General features: G+C 39.6%; 1 long non-coding RNA gene across 2 annotated transcripts; it reads right to left on the bottom strand.

Moving 5' to 3' along the window:
* Nucleotides 1–345: 345 nt before the first annotated feature.
* Nucleotides 346–6,883, bottom strand: LOC128080466 (uncharacterized). 2 transcript variants are annotated; one of them, XR_008206692.1, is made up of 3 exons: nt 6,217–6,883; nt 5,135–5,236; nt 346–455 (listed from the first exon to the last, which is right to left on the bottom strand). It is a non-coding gene; the product is annotated as an uncharacterized LOC128080466 (long non-coding RNA). The 2 variants fall into 2 exon arrangements; XR_008206693.1 differs by lacking the exon at nt 346–455 and adding an exon at nt 3,909–3,991.
* Nucleotides 6,884–10,161: the final 3,278 nt, after the last annotated feature.

Raw genomic sequence — 10,161 nt, 5'->3', positions numbered from 1 at the left:
TCTACCAATGGAATAATCTGCTTCTTCATCTTCCTTTACACAAACATGCAGTTGTACTTTTCCTCCTTTTTCCTTCAGACATGTTTGTAATCTAGGCTCCTAGGCCATTGATACATGAAGGGAGCGCTACAACACTTTCGCCAAAATTTTTTTTACAAGTTGTTATGAGTTACATCCTCTTGGTATGTCTGAAAAGCATCACACTGCTTCAGTGCTGTGCCATTTTCAGGCTAATGCTTTTTACCTCTCTGATGAATTGGCATATGGTTATGGCACAGTTTAATATTATGCTCTACTCCATACAAGAAGCTACAAGAAGGTGTTCAGCAATATCTTACCAGTATAATACAGACTTTCTCTCAGTGTACAGTGAGTAATTTGCAGCGGGAACACAGGGACCACGAACAATAACATTTATCTTCAGATATTTTTATCACGCTCCTGCAATCTAGGCACTGCAAAATAAAACCAAAATTAAATTCATAGATAATTCTTCAGAATTATCTTCAAAATCAATGCAACCTCTGCTAGGGCTGAGTTGGAGTTATTCAGAGCAGAGGAGTAAATGTCCCTGTGCTATGTTTGGAGGTAACTCTTCCATCATTGGAAATAAAAAGCTATGCATGATGTACTTAAGCTGTATAAAAATTCCCAGTTGGTAATACGTATTCTATTTTGAATGACATAATTAAAAATGTTCTGTACAGAAAGCCCACAGCAAGTTATGTAGAAATATATAATATGACATTTCAAGGGTTTGATTTTTTCAGGACATTCCTGCATTTCTGAGTACTGTATTTCTGAATCAAAAGTGTTCCAAGAAAACAAGGAATTCAGCAAGCCCTAAATATATCGCCAGAAGCCCCTCAAGTTCAGGTAGCCAAGCCTGAAGGATTATGTATGAGTACTTTCCGTTTGACCACCTCATGGCTAGAGCCCAGCGCAGGTAATGCACTTTCCAACGCCCTTGCAGTCTCCAGACTTGCTGGGCCTCACATCCCATCCCAGAAGTCCTTAAACTCTTGCCTTGCACCATGCCTTCACTGTACAATAAGCATAGGGCTGCCTTGCAGCACTTGTCTCTTATCACAAAGCCAGAACCTGTCCCCAGCCTGCTTCAGTTTCTAGACAAATATCCTGAAACGCCTAAACCAGAGCTGTACGAGGGCTCTCAGAAATGCCAACATTTCTATGGCAATGCTAAGATGGAAGAAATGGAAGTTTGGGGCTGTTTGTAAACTGTATAAAGCAGGGATGCCCTGGAGCTTTCCATGCTGCTTTGTGAACCTCATTACTGGCACTGAGAATATCCCTGTCCCCTGAAGCAGCTGCTATGTGAGGGAAATATTTTGGTTCAGATACAGTGAGTACAAGTGCTTCTGAAATCAGATTTTCTTTGATTTCTGGTTCACAGATTTCTGCTGGAAATACAACAAATTGAATGAAAAGAATTAAATAATGTCTCATAAGCTGTGGACCTTGATTCTACAGTCATCTCTGCTTGGCGCTGTTCTGTAGAATAAAAGTTGATTTAAGGATATTTCTGATTGCTTACCTGCTAGTGGATAAAACAATAACATGGTTGCTGGGTTTAGCTGTATAGCTGCTTGTTTAGTTACGCAGATAGTATGAGGTAAGTACAGCCTTAACATTGGTGCTCAGAACAAACAAAAAGTGCTTGGTTTTGCCAGCATCAGTCAATGCAGGACTCTTTAATGCAATGTGTGAAGTGGGAGTAGGAAATACTCCTGCTCTGATCCATCACTGCATTCACCCAAATAATATATCTTTTTAGAAATGTTACCTGCAGCAATATCTATCAGAGCAAAGAAGGAGGGAGAGCAATGAATTAACATTAACGCCTGTTAGTTGCTCCTTATGAAGTGACTAGTCTGGTGAATCTCTTGACATCACCAAAAAACATGATGCTTTCCTTTGTATTTTTTCTGAATCATGCCATATCCCTACAGGATTTTAGCTTCCTTCTCATTAACTACTTGGTGAAACAATTGCTGTACAAGTGGGTGGTGGGAATCGAGTAGCAGCCACTCTCCTTCCTATCTTCCTTGAGCAGCATGCTGCAACCTGCTGCTTTGTTAACATCCTGCTGGCATTCATTCTCTTTACCTAAGTGGTATCTAAGATAGGAAAATATTTGTTTGTTTAAAGTGCAGCTTCTTCTGAGAACAAGGTCAAGGCATATGAAGTATGTGCTGTTTTTTATACAACAGGCTTTGGTATAGGGTCAGTTGAGAACTGAGTAATGTCTTGCGTTCAAATATTTCCTATTTTAACAGCTATCTCTGAACAAATCTGAGCTTCTGAATGACAACATTGCCATGTGCTTAGTTTAACCTGTGCTAGTTACCTTGACATACTAGCCATGGAATTGACGTCACCATGGAGCTGGCAATGTGCAGCCACCATGGGATTCAGGAGGGAAGAGATACAGCAGTTCTGTCCTTGCCCTTCTCAGTTTCATCCTCTTTCTGGCTTCTGTGTCATTCCCTGCAGCTACTGCCACCATTGCCAGTAATTTCTAGCTCCTGTATAGCACCTTTCATCTATAGCCTCTGTAGAAGCATTCCTTTTACCTTCATTAAATACCTAACAAGGCATTTAGGCTCTTCCTCCTCCAACCATGTCTGGCATCTACAAATCTCTTCTTGCTGTCTTGGCAGCCTACTGGGCTAAGCCTTAGTCATCTAAACAGCAGCTGCGTCAAGGGAGTGCCTCAACAAAAAGCAGCAAACCAGTTTTTGTTTCAGAGAGGTATTTAAGATGTGAAGTACCAGCAATGCTCCTAACTGAAGGCAGGCTTTGGTCAGTTCACTGTCTAAAACAGCTACAGATTGAGAAAGTCTCCATATTACTTAAATAGTTTCCTAGGGTGGTATTGGGGGGCGAGGAGGGGAGGCAGGAAGGAGAGGGGGAATGGAATTATTCGTTGAGCCTAAGCAGAAACCAAGGCTAGGCTACTTTTGGAATCACAAAACCAATTTAAAAACAAAAGCAGTTATGCGTGCAGAATTACAGCTCACCATCTACCCCATATCCTCTTGAAATAAACATCTAAGAAAGTAAAAAGCTCAGAAAACCCAGATGTCAGACTCTCAAAGTTGAGGGTGACTTTACAGGTAGCGAGAGTAGGAACATGGGGAAATAGCCGAGGCTGCTGCGATACCAACTGTGCTCTGTCTCTCCTTACCAGTTAGGAAAACTTGTAACCTAAGAAAGGATAACACGCTCTTCCTCTGTTCAAGAAGAGATTTCCAGAGTTCACATTCAGACAGTAGTCTTCTTGATGAGCATCCTCACTGCCTATCTTAAGTGCTTAAGCACAGTCTGCTCTCTGCAGATTTTTAGCGATGCAGTGGTCCCATATAAATACAATTCCAGGTACCTAGAGAAGGTGCACACTGCAAAACTGACGTGTATTGCTGTGGTCTGAAAAGGGTGTGAACGAGTGCTGCTGGCGTAGCACGTTTGTGGCCAGCATGGACCCCTTTGTGGATGACTGGCTCTGTATTTCCTTGACAATTTGGAGGCATTATTTTGAGTACTGTTAAAACAGAAAACAAAAATACTATATATATATATATATATATATATATATTTGGCTCTATTTACTTTGTAAAATTAGTTCCATAAGCATTTTTTAGGATGACTTTCTAGATCCAATAAGGATCTAGTAAGCATTCATTAAATTAGATGAATTATGGGTAAAGACAGAATTTGCAAATATATTTTTGCTTGGCTTTGCCTCACTGTTGGCACAGATATCTGGAGACTCTGATTCATGAACACCGTTTTCAGATCAGATTTACTTTTAAGACCAGAAGTACACTTACATTAAATGAACAACTTTGTGATGTGTTTGCCTCAGATTTTCTGAGAGAACGTGTCCTGGCTGTCAAGTGATGATTACTGTTAGAAGGCTTGCAAAATTCTTGTCTCGAAAGTCCTTGCAGAGTTTAAAGTGGTCTTCAGGCTTTTTTACAGAATGCAGAACAGATAACCAGAAATAGTATCATTATATTAAAATGCTTCCTAGAAACAACTGATATAATTTAAAGAAAGTGACTCAGAAAGAGGTGTGGCTTTGTACAGTAATCCTCAAGCAGGAGATAATAGGCTGAGACAAAGTATTCTGTCTGTGTTTCTGCTTGTTTGTTAAATCTTCTCTACTTAATTACTTTGTGGGATTGAGAAGAACTTTCAGGGTGTTTCTTTCCAATTTCAGAAGAATGAAAAAATTGAGGATTCTATTAATAGTTTAATTGAACAGCTGGCATAAATCACAGTACTCTATACTAAGAAGTTTGTAATTTGTCATGTTTTGATGCTACTTAGTTGATTAAATACTCCTTGTTGCAGTAGCTAAAGAGCAAAATGGCCAGGGTACTGATATGAAATCTAATCAAAACCAGAGTTTGTACGGCAATCTAAGGAACCTTAATTTGACACTGGTCTTGTCAACCTGCACAAGGTAAATACTACAGAAAACATTATGAATTTGAGAAGAAAAGCTCTTCATTGAAAAAAGAGATAAGTTCAGTACAAAAGAGAATGAACAACACTGGAAATTGCAGCAGACTATGAAAAAAGAGTGTGTTTAATTAAAAAAGCTGCTTTCTCATGTAGGAACATGCTGCCCGGGCTGTGTAAACATGCTGTCTGCCTAATCAAGGTTTACAAAGACCTCGTAGCAGTGAAATAAAGTAAAACCCAAGGCAATGTGACATTCTTTGATTTTGTTAATTACCCCCTACTTCATCTTTTTTGTTCCCAGGCACGAAGCAGCTTCACACTCTTTCACAGACTTGTAGTAAATTAGACTGTTCAGTTAGGAACAGTAAAACAATAGGATGGAGGTGAATCTGAAGGTCTGAGAGTTTCATCTAATAATGAGACCTTGGAAGTTTTGCAGTGCTATTGGTCCAAGACTCCATGAAATTTTTCTAATGAAATGTAAATTGAGTCTTTGCTGAACGCAAATGGGAGAGGGAGGTTGGATGTACAACACTGAGTGTTGTACCTGATCTGGAGGGGAAGAAAAAGGCAAATCAACTTCTACACTGTACATTCAGATTCCTGCAGACTTATCAAGCCATTCTGAGGGTAAAAGCCTCACCTGAAGGGCCTCATCAGCTGCTGAAATTGACTCTGACAGACTTTGGCTCAGGGAAGAGGATCCTCATGGTACGAAGTGTATTCAGACACTGAATCAACCAGACTAAGGGGAAAAAAAAAAAATAAAAAAAAAAAAAAAATTAAATTCCAGAACACAAAGTCACAGCTCAGGTACATCTCAGCATAGTTTCCCATGACATAAAAATTGTCCAAGAACACTGAAGAGCACAAATATCACTCAAGTGCTATTCCCTAATTTTGTACCTTTCCTATTTCTCTAATTGGTGTGTCTGTATGCCATTAATGCTGCAGCCAATGTTTGCAATTTCCAATTTATAGATACTATTAGGCAGTAACGATTTAATTATGTACAGATTAGAACATTTTTTTTTCTTCTGTAAATTTCAGACTGTGTTTCAGCAAGACATGTTTTCTTTTGTGCATGTAACACCTTTTTGGGAATAATAAACTAAAATGCAAAGGTGTAGTAATGCAAACAGGAGTGACTTGATCCTCAAATGCAATCAGAGCAACTCAAAGATGAAGAGCTGGAACAAAACAAATTAAATGGTTTTAGTACTGAAATTTTTTACAATTTATACACACAAAAAAAGACATGAGGGAAAGAAATTTTGTAACCTCTGTTCAGCCAGTAGTGAAAGAGATTCTGATTATCCTGTATTTTTGGTGCATTATGTGAATCAGTAGTGGTCCAATGACAACAGTGGTCAGAAGCTTCCAGTAGCAACAGCATCAGTAGACAGTGCAAAGCTGTGAATGCAGCTCCTATATTTATGCTATCATTTCTTAAATACAAAGTTGAAAATCTAAATTTTTGGTAACCAAAAGACAAATTTCCTAAAATATACATATTTCCATCTGCTATTTTTGCAAAATGTCTTTAGCTTAAAGTGAGCAGAATATATACTTTTTTTTTCTGTAAAGACCAGATATTACTAATACTACCGCATCTTCTTTTCTTCCTGTCAACATTTTTTTCCTTCTTATTTCTGTCAAGGAAAAACAGAATAATAGAAAAAAAGAAATACAAACATATGAAAAGCATGAGAACCAGGTGTTTACCTAATGATGAGTTTCACTTTCATTCTGCTCCTGAACATAATGGAGCCCTCTTTCTCAGGAAGAACTAGAGTAAAAAACCCAATCCATTTATTGTTTGCTTATCAAGCAACAGTGGTTATTTGAATCTGTTTTCAAGAGAAGAAAGTCATTCAGTCTGTCTGCAGCAGTCACATCAATGAATATCAAAAGATAGGCATTCATTCTGGCATGGTCAGCTGGTCAACTTTTTCAGCCCAAAATTAAAAAAAGGAAGATGACCTAGACTATAACAGGACAATTAAGTCAGCATCAATATCAAGTAAAATCATGGGGGAACTGCACTACAAAATTCAAGCTATACACAGTTAAAGATGAAATTAATGCCATCAGCACTGCTTCGAAGAAAACATTTATGAAATCTGTGGTTTAACAGCGAAATCTGCATGTGTGCAACGTAGCCCACTTAGTTCTTATTCAAGTGCTCAGTTTATCTTTGCAGCAAATTAGATAAATAAAAATGAGCTCACACAAATAGATTTGGTCAGATTTCAAGAACACAGTTTTATGAAAGAACAGCAATTGAAGTCAGTGTGATATTTTGGATATCACAATATTTTGCAGTATACGGAACATATTAGGTCTGATAAAACTCAAGTTTTTCCACCAGTGATCCAAAAGTACTTCCAAAAACTTTGTTGATCAAACTGTCAGATAACAAATACGGGTACTATGAAAGTTCTGTGACTGAAAAGCAGTCACACAGAATGCCAGAAATTACCTGAGAAATTGGTCCTAGCCATGAGGTTTTCTTTCTAAAAGTCTGCAGTGCAAAGTACCACATATAGATGCACAGAACATAGAAGACAGAAGAAGCTTAGAAGATGGTGGCCTCCACTCCAGAGCAGCAGCTCAGGGAAGACTGCATGATATTTAGAAATTGCACCCTAAGGTCATGGTGTCAGTATAAAGAAAAAAATGACCTGCAGCAGAAAGAGGAGAGTAAGCTAAAGACACTGAGGTAGGTGTTACATACTCCTTTGCAGAGGTTTGGAAAACATGCAGAAAAGACTTTCCACAGTGATCCAGGAGACAAAGAACACACTTTGCTCTTGCAGGAGATAAGGAGAATAATGTTTAGTAAGCATGAAAAATGAAGACTGAAGGGTGATGGGATTACAGTGTACAAACACTTCCCTGAAAAGAAACAAGGATTTCCTGAAGTGCTCTTCAATTTAGCAAGGAAGGGCATAACTTGAATTACTTGATGGGAGCTAATGCCAGGGAAAATCAAATAGAAAGTACCAATCTTCATCATGACAGTCAATAATCAAAGCAAATTATGAATGAAAGCAACTGATTCTGCAGCTCTGGTTACCTTCATCCAGGCAGTGTACCCTGCAGGAGCATATATGAATACAGCAGAACTCAAACAGTGGCTAACCCTGCATTATAGCCAGAGCCAGGGTAGTACAAAAAGGACTCTCACCATGGTCCAGACACTGAGAGGAGTGCCAGTGTCCAGGAGCAGGAGCCATACTTACATCTGCTGGTGATGGACTAGGACACTGCTTCATTTTTCTCCTCAGACGTGGACCTTGCCCATATTATCCTGCCAGCAGCACTCACTGAGAAATAACTTTGAAAATGAGAGTTGTGGTCCCACATTCTCTCTGCCTCTCAGGTTTTCCTCTCCCTGGTACATAAAATGAAGGGAAAATAGTTGAATGCTCACTCTGCTAGTTCTGTTACCTCCTAGGGGCATCTTTCCTGCTCTGGTAGCTAAGGTCCAAGAGATACCCAGAGCTGCCATTCAACTTCAGGAGCATGAACGCTGTTATGTCTCCAGTGCTTCATAAACACTGAACAAATGGTACCCCTGGAAATTAAAGATCATCAATAAAACAGATGCCAGCTTACTTGCGAGTGGAAACAAGCATTCTCACCGTTCCCATTTTTCTGCAGTATTCACTGCAGAATCTACTTGAACAACAAAGTAGGACATCAGATAACAAATTAAATGTCTCAGAAGCATAAAGATAAAGCTTTCATAGGAAAAGGAGTGGGCACAGCAGTATAAACTCAGCTGTGTTTTTCAAGGGGAACAAAGAGAAACTATACGGACACAAAGGTGTCCCAAACAAAGCCCCACGATTTGAGTCAGTTCAGACTGAATGATCATGGCATAAATGATCCTGGCTTCTGAGCAAATCTGGCATCTTGTACAACAGATACAAGAGCCAACTGGACAAGCATCAACTCTGAGAGCAACAGCAGCATGTGCTACAGATGGAAATGACTAATGCTGAGAAGTTCAAGAATGAAATGTTAACCCACACTGCACTGTTTTAGATTTCATCCCTTCCAGCCCTTTGGTTAATTCCTTCTTGGCAAGATTTCCCCGAATTATTCTCCAGGTTGATATCCACGGTTTAGGTCTGATCTGAATGAAAGGTATCTTAACAGAAGGCAAAGCAATGGGAGTTTCAGAAGTCACGTTTCAGCCATAGCAGCTCCAGTCCTGGCAGTAAGTCAGAGCACGTAACCAATTAGGACCGCTATGGGACCTCTGACCAACAGAGATTTGGCATCTGTATGAAGTGCTCCCCTACCCCACTCTCATTCATCCTTCCAACATGCTGCCTTCTCAGTGTCCTACAGTAACAGGAATATGTTGATGGTCCAAAGCACAAATAAAGGGGTCAGGCATGAATGCATTTTACTTTTTCAGGAAGTCTTTCCTAAAAAGACAGCAACAGACTCTTTCCTCTTCCACAGATCAATTGAGCCATGAAGATTTACCTGCAGCACAGTAAGAGATTTAGTATGCTGCCATCTCTGAAACACATAGTGAAATTTTGCTTATACAAATTCAATTTTTGGTCAGCTACTCTTTCCTAAAGCAATGATACTTGCTCTTGTTCGATACATAATAATGGTAATTTGTATCCTGTGTACATGTGATGGAGAGTGGGGAAAAAAATATTTGTGCTATCTTATACTACTGAAAAAATCACAGAAAGATAAAAGAGTAGCCAAAACTTTCCCCTGGGTAATAAGAGTATTTGTGAATTCATGTTTAATCCGTTCTTTTACTTCATTTCTACTGCTTTGATTCTACTCCTTTCCTTCCTGGATGTTACCTAGCTCATGCACAAATCCATGAAACATATTCAGCTGACAGCAGAAGACAGCAGCCGTTTTTGACCATGTAAAAAGGATGCTGTGTAATGCCTATCACGCACCTTGCTATAGTGTTCATCTGCGTCAGTGAAGTAACCAGAGGCAGCTCTGTGTCACATTTACCTGGAATAACGCTAGATGATGCCTTATGCCATCTCTCCTATCTGTGACAGCCACCTGGGGCAAGCACAAAGTTGTGCCCACTCCTTCCCAATCCATGAAGCAGGACACAGGGTTGAAAGGTCCTGTAGGAGATGACTGAGCACTGAACTCACTGCTTCCATATCTCTCCAGGAGAACATCCTTTCTCCACAGAATACATCCGATTCCTTCAGATCTCCCAAGTATGACAGGTTTAGAATAGTGATTGGTGGCATAGATATCAGTCAAGAGTTTCTCACAATTCCTGGATTTCTAAGCAGGTGACAGATCTGACTATGTTAGTACAGACACCGGATGTTTGCTCTTCACTGGATTCAACCAGACTCACTCATGCTTATGCAAAGCAAATCCAGGTGTGTGCCAGGGCTGAGATGACAAGCTGTACTGAGGCCTTTAAACATACATGCCATATTGCTGTGTTTTTCACAATCTAGATTATATAAAGAAATAATAACTAGCCAGTATCCAAAGTGCCATTGTCAGTGATGTCTATAGGCAGAAAGCATCACTGCTTAAGAGCAGGTTAGCGTTATACTCTTCCAAGGAAGGTGTCCTCAAGCTCTGTAACAATTCCCTTTTCTGAGAGACCCACTGAGCCTTTAGTTTCATCTGAAAAAGATACAA

Source organism: Tympanuchus pallidicinctus, unplaced genomic scaffold, assembly GCF_026119805.1.
Source record: "Tympanuchus pallidicinctus isolate F22 unplaced genomic scaffold, pur_lepc_1.0 scaffold2, whole genome shotgun sequence".
Taxonomy (NCBI): Eukaryota; Metazoa; Chordata; class Aves; order Galliformes; family Phasianidae; genus Tympanuchus; species Tympanuchus pallidicinctus.
This window is presented reverse-complemented; position numbering and strand designations above follow the sequence as displayed.